The sequence below is a fragment of the Cyprinodon variegatus genome, unplaced genomic scaffold, assembly GCF_000732505.1.
Source record: "Cyprinodon variegatus isolate N-32 unplaced genomic scaffold, C_variegatus-1.0 Scaffold563, whole genome shotgun sequence".
Classification (NCBI taxonomy): Eukaryota; Metazoa; Chordata; class Actinopteri; order Cyprinodontiformes; family Cyprinodontidae; genus Cyprinodon; species Cyprinodon variegatus.
Window position 1 is genome coordinate 381321 of NW_015151016.1, and position 9038 is coordinate 390358.

Here is a 9038-nt window from a genome sequence, read left to right on the forward strand (position 1 = left end):
GTAACAGAAGGTAGTACGGAGAGAGATGATGTAACTAAACTTAAGTTATGGAGGTGTTGGAAGTGACAGGGGTGAAGAACAGTCAGAAAAACAGAACAGACATGATGGGGCCCAGTGGAGCACACACTAACATCCCTCCTGGCCAGATCACAGGAAGTGGCACGTCAAAGCCCACTGAACCCACTGTCTTAATCTGTCTTATGTGCATAGGTGGTTGGATGGAAGTGTGCATATGTGTGTGTCTGAATGTTTGAACAGCTGATATTTCTCTGCTGTTGCATGACTGCAGATGAACTCCAATGAGCTGAGAGTGTGTGGTAAAAAGGTTGTGCATTTAGTGCTACAATGTTAAACTAATAGAAAACAGCACTGTCGCTAATATATGTTAGCATGCTAGCATCATCACCATGCGAAGGGTAGCAAAAGGAACAAGAATGTAACTGGAAGAGATTGCATGTTTGAGCTTCATCCAATATCTCACTCAGACTGGGTGATTTAACCTCATAAACGTCAATATTTACATTTGGAAAGCTGCATCAGTTTTCATCAATCCCTGATAATCTGATGAACACGTCAATTTGCAAATTGTATTTACCCCTTAAGTTTTTACAACTGTAATCCTAGTATCTTACAGTTAGGTTGCTGTATAATTTTTAAAATCAGTTTCAGTCTCCAGCTGTGAAAAAAGTCTCTTTAATCACATCACCCTGGTCCTCTGGCATGATGCTGCCACCACCATGCTTAACAGTTAGTGCAGCCTTCTCTTTGACTAGTCAAACATTTTTATTATTTGATATGGTTAATGTTTTCAGCAATCATCTAAGCTTAGTCTAAACTGTGCTGTATTACTCTGAGTGTTTTTTGTTTTAAGTTTTGCAAATGTTGAGAGTATATGTTAATATATATCATGTATAAGGATGAAACAAGTCTGTGGCCCTGGAAGCAGGGTGTGGAGGAGTTGGGGAATATAGGGTAAGAAGGAATGGGGAATTGGTGGTTTTGTCTGCCCAGGGTACCAAACAGGATGTGTACGCTTCTGCTCCTACAAAAGACTAATTTATTTCCATCTCAGAGGAACACCATAGGTGTTTTCTTTATTCCAATACTTTTCCAATGTGGGTAAATCCTCCTTTCTTCTTCATGGGCTCTAGTTTAGTTCTTCAATATTTCCCTTGGTTAAGAGAATCAGGAAAAGCCATTATTGCAGTGAAACAACTGTGCCTGACAGAAGCTGGGGAAATCACTCCTGATCACCAGGAAGAAAGTGATTAGGCCTCAACCTCAATAGGTTTAAAGCTTTTCTTACTCTCGGTTTTTCTTAACTGGACAAAATCTGAACTTATTTCAGTTTTACTGTCCATCTCCAAAACATTAAGGCCTCCAATCTCATCCACTTCAGGGTTTTCTTCTGTTCCCAGAATTAAAACCTTACTCTCCCCACTGACCCATGCATTCACACCCCCACCCCGACACTGCTCTGTATCTCCCCTCATCTTCATCATGTACTGCCCCATAGCATATGGATCAGCCCCTCTCCACTTCAATAACTCCTGTCTCATCACCCCCCTCCCTACCTCTCCACTAGCAGAGGCCGATTCCTGAATGACCAATAATATCCATTTCTTCTCATCTGACATGCTGACAGTTACACTTGTTTTCACAGATAGTCGACACGGCTTTGTCTGAGTGTGTGGATAATCAAACTGTGATGCAAATGCTTCACCTCAGCTCTCAGTGTCTTCCACCTTCATGTTGCTATGGAAACTGGGTATCCTCTGTATGTCACTGGTTCCCATGTTTGGTCTGGTTTCCTGCTCCTCTCTGTCGGTTCCCCCCATACGTCAGCCCTCCGCAGTCTGTGGTCGGAGGCAAACCCACCAACACGGAAACCAGCACAAGCATCTCATCTGTTGATTAAATCAATAGAGTGTTTCCTCTGGAACAATTTAGGCATAATAAGACATCAAATATACAAGAACTATGCAGATAAAACCAATTAAGAAGCCTTGATGATCTGATCACTGGCAGTTTTACGTTCAAACAGAAGCGCTATTAAACCCTTTATCATCGTAACATGGATATAAACAGCACTTTACAGCAAAAAAGGGCAAAACTGTGAGGTCAGCATTGCAGGGCCTGTAAGCTCCGCCTCTGTGAGTGTAGCTAATTCATAAAAAACCATCAGTTATCCAATGTTGTCTGCTATTTCTGGTTTGATATACTGCATACCGTAAATCCATTTGAAAAAATTAATAAATAAGTATTAAGTTAAAAACTTTATTAGGCGAGTAAAAAAGTTAAAAAGTGAATTTGCTAAGTCAAAAAGTAAACATTTTCAGTTCCTGTATTGGCATTAGCATGATGTAACAAAAAGATATGTTTCTGTCTTTCTTTTAGTGTCTTTCATTAATTACTTGCAGAAGCACACTCCTGACTTTTTTGTTTCTAACCAAGTAAATAACCTGTTTTTGGTAGTTACATTGACCTTGAATTTTTTTCCCTGAAAATGATTTTTTATGTTATAAAACAGTCTTCTTCTGTCCCAAAGTAACACTATAGACTTGGAAATTTTGAATCTCAAAATATTTCACTGAGGGTCCTACAGAGGGTTAAGCTTAGCGTTGGCATGCTAGCATGGTGTGTCTCTGCTCATTCTTGGCAAAAATAGAAGCTGCTTCACATACTCCCTTTGTATTTCACAGTGGAAACCACTGATTTGGCAAAGTTTAGATTTCAATGAGTTTTGAGAGAAACTGGTCTTTGGAACGCTGAATGGATGCTTCAAAGTGCTTCCTTGTCTGTCCTTGTCTCCTTAAAGCACTGGAATCCTCAGCAACTGCACTGTTGATAAGGTATGCCAAAGTGATTAAACAATCTATGGTTCCAGAGCTCTCCGTGTGTGATTTATATCCATGATTTGTTTGCTAAACACCAAATAGTCTAGTCTTGGGTCTGGTCGTGAACCAGTTTGGCTGTTATACTTCTGGACCGTCAGTCTGGAATTTCTAGGGACGGACAGCAGTTTCCCACCAAAGCGCAAGGGGGAGTCTATTTAAGAACATGCGAGACCTTAGTCACGAGAACTTCAGTGGCGCAGGCGGGAGTGTTTATCTTCCAAAACAATAATGGCGCATCCTCAAGATATCACTGTCACGGAGATGGATCTAGAGTTGCTAGACATCGAAGAGGAACAGATTCTGTTAATGGAGTTGGCAAAAAGACCGATCAACCTTTTGTCATAGATATCCATTGTAGTTGTTCCTCGGTTTTTAAAAATGGCACGCCCCAGCACAGAATCGAGAAGGACGACCACACACACAGCCAGAAAGACATACCAAGGACCAATCGCAGCTGCTTTTTGTCTGGACACTTCCGTTTGAGGTCTGTGTGGGTTTGTGACCGTCTGACACGTAGTTAGGATTTTTTTCAGATTTGACGGTTTTCAGAAGCATAAATAGGCCCATTCGATACAATGACAGAACTATTTTAGCACGTTCAAAGTTCCTACTTGTGACCCAAGTCTTGCTGTCTAACAAGTTAGAGCTGAATACATCAGAATGGGGCTCAGGGACCAGAGGGGTCACATAAAAACAAAACGGAGGTGAAAGAGAAAGGAAATGGAACTGCACAAAGGATTTGAAAATGCAAGATGAAAAACAAAGAAAAATAGCTTTTTAAATGTTCAAAAGGAAATATATTTATAATAAAATGTATAATTTGAAATGTTTTAAAATGTGATATTTGAAATGCTTGTCCTCCATAAGATGGTGGTTTGGGGAATCATGATGGTTCCAGAAATTAGCAGCTTGAAAATCAAGCAGTAATAGCTTTGTGATATTTGCGAGAAATTCCCAGAAACTCCCTGCAGAATGAAAAGGAAGGACGAGGCATGGAAAGCTGTGGAGCAGCCAGTGGTTCTCCAAGGAGTTCACCCAGAATGCGAAGTGTGAGAGCGCAGGAGAGGATCTGGAACCAGGCTGGCATGTAGGCAGAAGCTATCAACATCTCAGAAGGTAAACAGAAGATACTAAAGGATTCTTAGAGAACACTGGAGGAAGGACGATTAAAGAGATTTTCTATGAAAAATAAATCTTGACAAACCTTTGGGGAGTTTCATCAGGAAAAGCTGGCAGCCCAAAGAAAAAATCATGCAAAGGTCACTTTACACACATTCTAGAAAACAACCAAAAGTGTTCAGGCAATTTTATTTGAAGGGATCAGAGTAAAAGAGGTAGAATTAGTACATGTCTTATTTTATTGAAGAGCATACAAGCAGCTGCACTGAAAACAAAGATTGCAGTCAGGCTTTTTTAATGCTCTACTATAAGTAGAGTTTCTGGGACATCTGTGCACTTTGGAAAACTTAGACAACTTCTGCCAAGTTAGCTTTGGACAGCAGGGCGCCAGGTGTCAGGATGCAGAGTCCAACCTGGAGGTCGTATCAGAAGGAGGACTGATAGAGACAATGGAAAAGACACACCGCTCACACTAAGAGTGGGACAGATATGGGATCTATCAGGGGAAAGGAGGGAAGACTGCAGTGAAACATCCAGCATGACCCTCCTCCCATTCCTCACCTTCTCTCCTTTGATCGATTCAGTGGTGCAGCAGCAGCATAACAAAACTCTTGCAATAAAAATCTCTGCAGCTTTAGGCCCCCACAGAGAGCATCACAGCCACCTTTTAATCACCCCAACATTTCCAGCTCTTCTTTTAACCCTTTTTTAACCAAAATGTTAACAGTAAATGCGGGCTCTCCCCTTATTATCTATTTGTAGACTCCTGTTCCTTCCAGATGTTTCCCACATCATGCCGCTTCACTGTACTGCGCCCCATTTTATCATCCATGAGCTCTCAGAGAACAAACCCATCACCTGCATGGTCTCATTTTAACTCTGCAGCCTCCCTTTCCTGCACATGGTAACCAGGAGTTCATGAATATTCGGCAATGCTTCACTCTGGCTGTTCTTGTTCTCCAGTAGCATCGTGTGCCCCTCCAGCTACAGTAAACTGTAGCTCTGAATGATTCATCCTTAGCATGGAGTGGGAAAAGCTAATCAATCAGGGGGATATGCAGAGCTTTAAGGAGAAATAGAAAAGTCCTCAGCTTTTCTATAATCTTTTTCTTTGTCAAGTCAACATGTTGTCTTTTCTAGATACATTTTATTTGTTTCCTAAATGGAAAACATATCCAACAAAAAATCTTTTGATATCATATTCAATGTAATGATGTTCAGCAGTGGAACCGACTAAGTCTTTTAGAGTTGAATGAATTCCCCAGAGCTTTCAAAATAACCATTGTTGTGGTGATACAAATTTTGAAAACTGTTAGATTATTGTGCAGACAGATAAAATGGATATACTTTCATTAGAAATGGTTCATTTGCAACCCTTAAGGATGTAATCAAATATGTTTGTAGAAATAGAAAAAAACTGTTTCATAAATCTGTTTGTAAAAGAAAAAGTTGGCCAGTTTGGAACTTCATGCCAAACAGTTAAATAGAGAGGACACATTCTCTGAAGACAAGACTGTTAACCTTTGCCCCATTTCCCCTGAGTCCTCCTGGCCTGACTCTACGGACGCTGGATGTTTTCAGCTCTGCTCATCTCTGGTCGTACCGGTACTGAAAAAACTGTAATGGAGTCATTTGAAAATGTGAAAAATTGTGGTATGGAGTAAAGCCAGCTAGTGCTGGTGGAATGACTAGTACTCATGGGTTTAATTTTGATGAAAAATGCTAATGTCTTATAATCAGCAATGAAAACATCCCAGGCAGCTCTGGATTGCAGCTTTGACATCTGATGTGCAGCTGACCCATATTCTTAAGAAAAAAAAAACAGCATTTGAGACGAACATTTCCAATTAAAGCAAACACAACAAAACTCCTGCTGTGTTGTGCTATTGATATGAAAAGTTTTGTTACCTCTAATCATCTTAAATACTCTCATTCTCATATATTTGGCTGTTTGCACCAGCTATTTCAGTTTGGTATATCAAAGAACTGATGGATAAACCCAGTAGTAAAATAATGAGTATTTGATTAAGCCAAAAAGTACAAAATTTAATTAGGACTGATATTTTGGCGCCTAAACAGAAACAAACACATCAATGTTTGGTAGATATTCCTTTTGGCAAAGATAATAACGTCATGATGCTAATGGTTGTTTGCTGCAGTTCTTTGGGAGCAGAGTGGAGAGGGTTTAAATGAAACAATCAAGGCATCTTCAAACCCCATCATAACCAGTTGATTCAACAAAACATGTTGCACATTAACTCCTCCTAAAACCAATAAAGTCCCCATGTAGCCAGTCTAGATATCCCTTAACTGATAATTCTCTCCACAGGGATGCAAAAGTTATTGAGAGTAACCGTAAAAAAAACCCAGAGGAATTTGAAGGTGTCAAGGGTGGCATGCAAATGTGTAGGAGCCAATCAGCATCCATAGTTTATCTTAAAAAGGGACTCCAATCCAAATCTCATAGAAGGCACCTAGAGTGCAGGCAGCAGTCGCGCTATGTCGGACTTCTATTCAGATGACCTCGTTTCAACCCACCTCCATGCACTTCTCCACCATCATAGCTAAAGCTTCATCAGAGTGTCATTCCTCCTGGACTCTTACTGCGTTCCCTGTCTCATCTCAACCAGTCCGGCAGACGACCGTCATGTTGAGCCTGGTTCTGCCAGAGGTTTCTTGCCAAAGGGGAGTTTTTCCTCTCCACTGTCGCTCATGCTTGCTCATCATGGACAGGTTTGCTCTACCTGTGTAATCCAAACTGGATTCACATCTTCCAGGTCCCAGAGTGATGCACTAGTATCAACTGACACAACCCACTGGATTTCTTAATACAGTTCAAGCAGACCGTCTCTCCAGCCATCAGTCATGGACTGACCAACTTTATCCTCTCCACTCCACCACCAGTTTCAGGCCTGGGGAGGAAACATCGCTATTATTTGCTCCTTTACTGTTTATGCATATCATAGCAATTTATGCGCTGTTCTGAGCGCCAAACACTTCTAATTGTCTTTTCCTTCTTTGTGTTTTTCAGATTTTAACACAGAGTTTAGCTGTTTTCAGTTATCTTTAATATCTAAAACAAAATTCACATTGTATGCAGGGCAGAGGAACTCAGAAGGATGCTGCAGCTGTAATCCATCCAGTGAGATGGTCCTCATATCTGTTTATAGTTTCTATCCCAGGCTGCCAACGTGAGCCAAGGCCCTGTTTACCACGCAGCATTATCGGTCTCAGTATGAAAAACAAATCAATATCTTTATATTAAAGGTTCCAGGCCTGCAGCAAATTGGAATCAACGGCTCAGAAGGATAAGAAGGTTTATTGCGTTGCTCAAACTGCTCTCATTAATGATGAACTGCTCCAAAATACAAATGAAACATGTCATACATTCCTGCTATTTGTACAAGAATTGTGGGCAAACTGAGGAGAAATGCTTGCACATATATCCTCCTCCTGGACTGCTTCATCAATAATTCATGGTACAACAGCATCTGTACAAGCTGCCATTGTCTTTGCTTAGCACAGCTTTACCACACAATGCTACTGTGTTTCCAGTTAGCAGCTCTCTGCAGTTTTACACTCGGTATCTATAGGAAAACACTGAGAAATAAGCTACCGATTAAACATTTTGATTTAAGTCAAGATATAGCTATTATACAGTGCCTTTTAAAAGTACTTACCAGGGATGTCAGGTAACTAATTCTTACTGTACTTCAGTTGGTATATGTATTAAGTTTTTTAAGGACTTTTTACTTTTAGTTTCTCCAATCCAGATAGTTACTGTTATACATATTAATGAAAGTTTAATGTAACAGCTGCAAGAAAACAGGGAAAATCAAGAGCCTGAAGAAAAGCTGAGCAGTTGGAGCCCAGTTAGTTCTGATAGAGACATGGATGGAGACAGAGGGACTGCAGAGGGACTGCAGATGAGGGATTCTGAGGTAGAATAAATCCCTCCTCTGTTAGATTTTACATTTTACAATTTGGTTATGTGTTAATTTAACCCAAATGCTGTTTGCAACTTTACAGCAGTAAATACAGAGGTGTTGAAGTATTTAGCTAATCATGAAGCATTTCTGTTGAGTTCAGTCTATATTAATAGTACGTCATTTTATTCATTAAGAAGAAAACTAGACAGTATCTTTTTCTCTCTCTCTTTCAACTCAGCGATTTGCTCTCAAACAGTTTTTCAAAATAATAAGTTTTGTACCTTAAGGTAAAAAAAATACTTTTTTTTTTTTTTTTTACAACAGATCTTGTATATTTTTTGTAGTATCTGCAGTACTTTTAAAGCATCTTGTGTTCACACACCTGGACTTTATCACATTACCACACCATGTGTACGATGTACTTTATTGGGCAAGGCAAGTTTTTTATACATCACATCTCATATACACTTTACACACCAGTATTATGACAATTCAAAGGGCTGTACATGAGATAAAAAAGAGGGGGAAAAGTGCATTGCAGAGGTGTAGATGCAGAGGTGGGTAGAGTACCCAAAAAATGTACTCAAGTAAGAGTAGCACTACTATAACATTATTTTACTCAAGTAAAAGTAAATGACTATTCTGTAAAAATTCTACTTGAGTCCTGAGTAACTGATAATAACATGAGATTTAATGTTTATAAATGATGCTGGCAAACAGACTTTATGTGTAAGTTCTGGCATTTTAAAGACTCAGATGCATAAAAAATAGAAATAAACGTGATTATAAAAGAACATATTCATCATGCAGAAGAAATACTTTTACCAATTTTCTTTTCAACATAAAACTCAGAAAACCAATCCTTACAATGAGAACTGTATGTATGTTAGAACAGGGTAACACACTTCCACTGTTAATATCTACTGTTTAATGTATATTTACCTGATTTTGACCTGATTTTGGAATAGTTCAAATTGCTTACAGAGGACAGAGTAGTCAGAGATTTTATTCATGTAGGAGTAGTGATAAGAATAATAGTCAGGTAAAAGTAAGGAGCACATTACAGTAAATCTACTCCTAAAAAAAAAAAAAA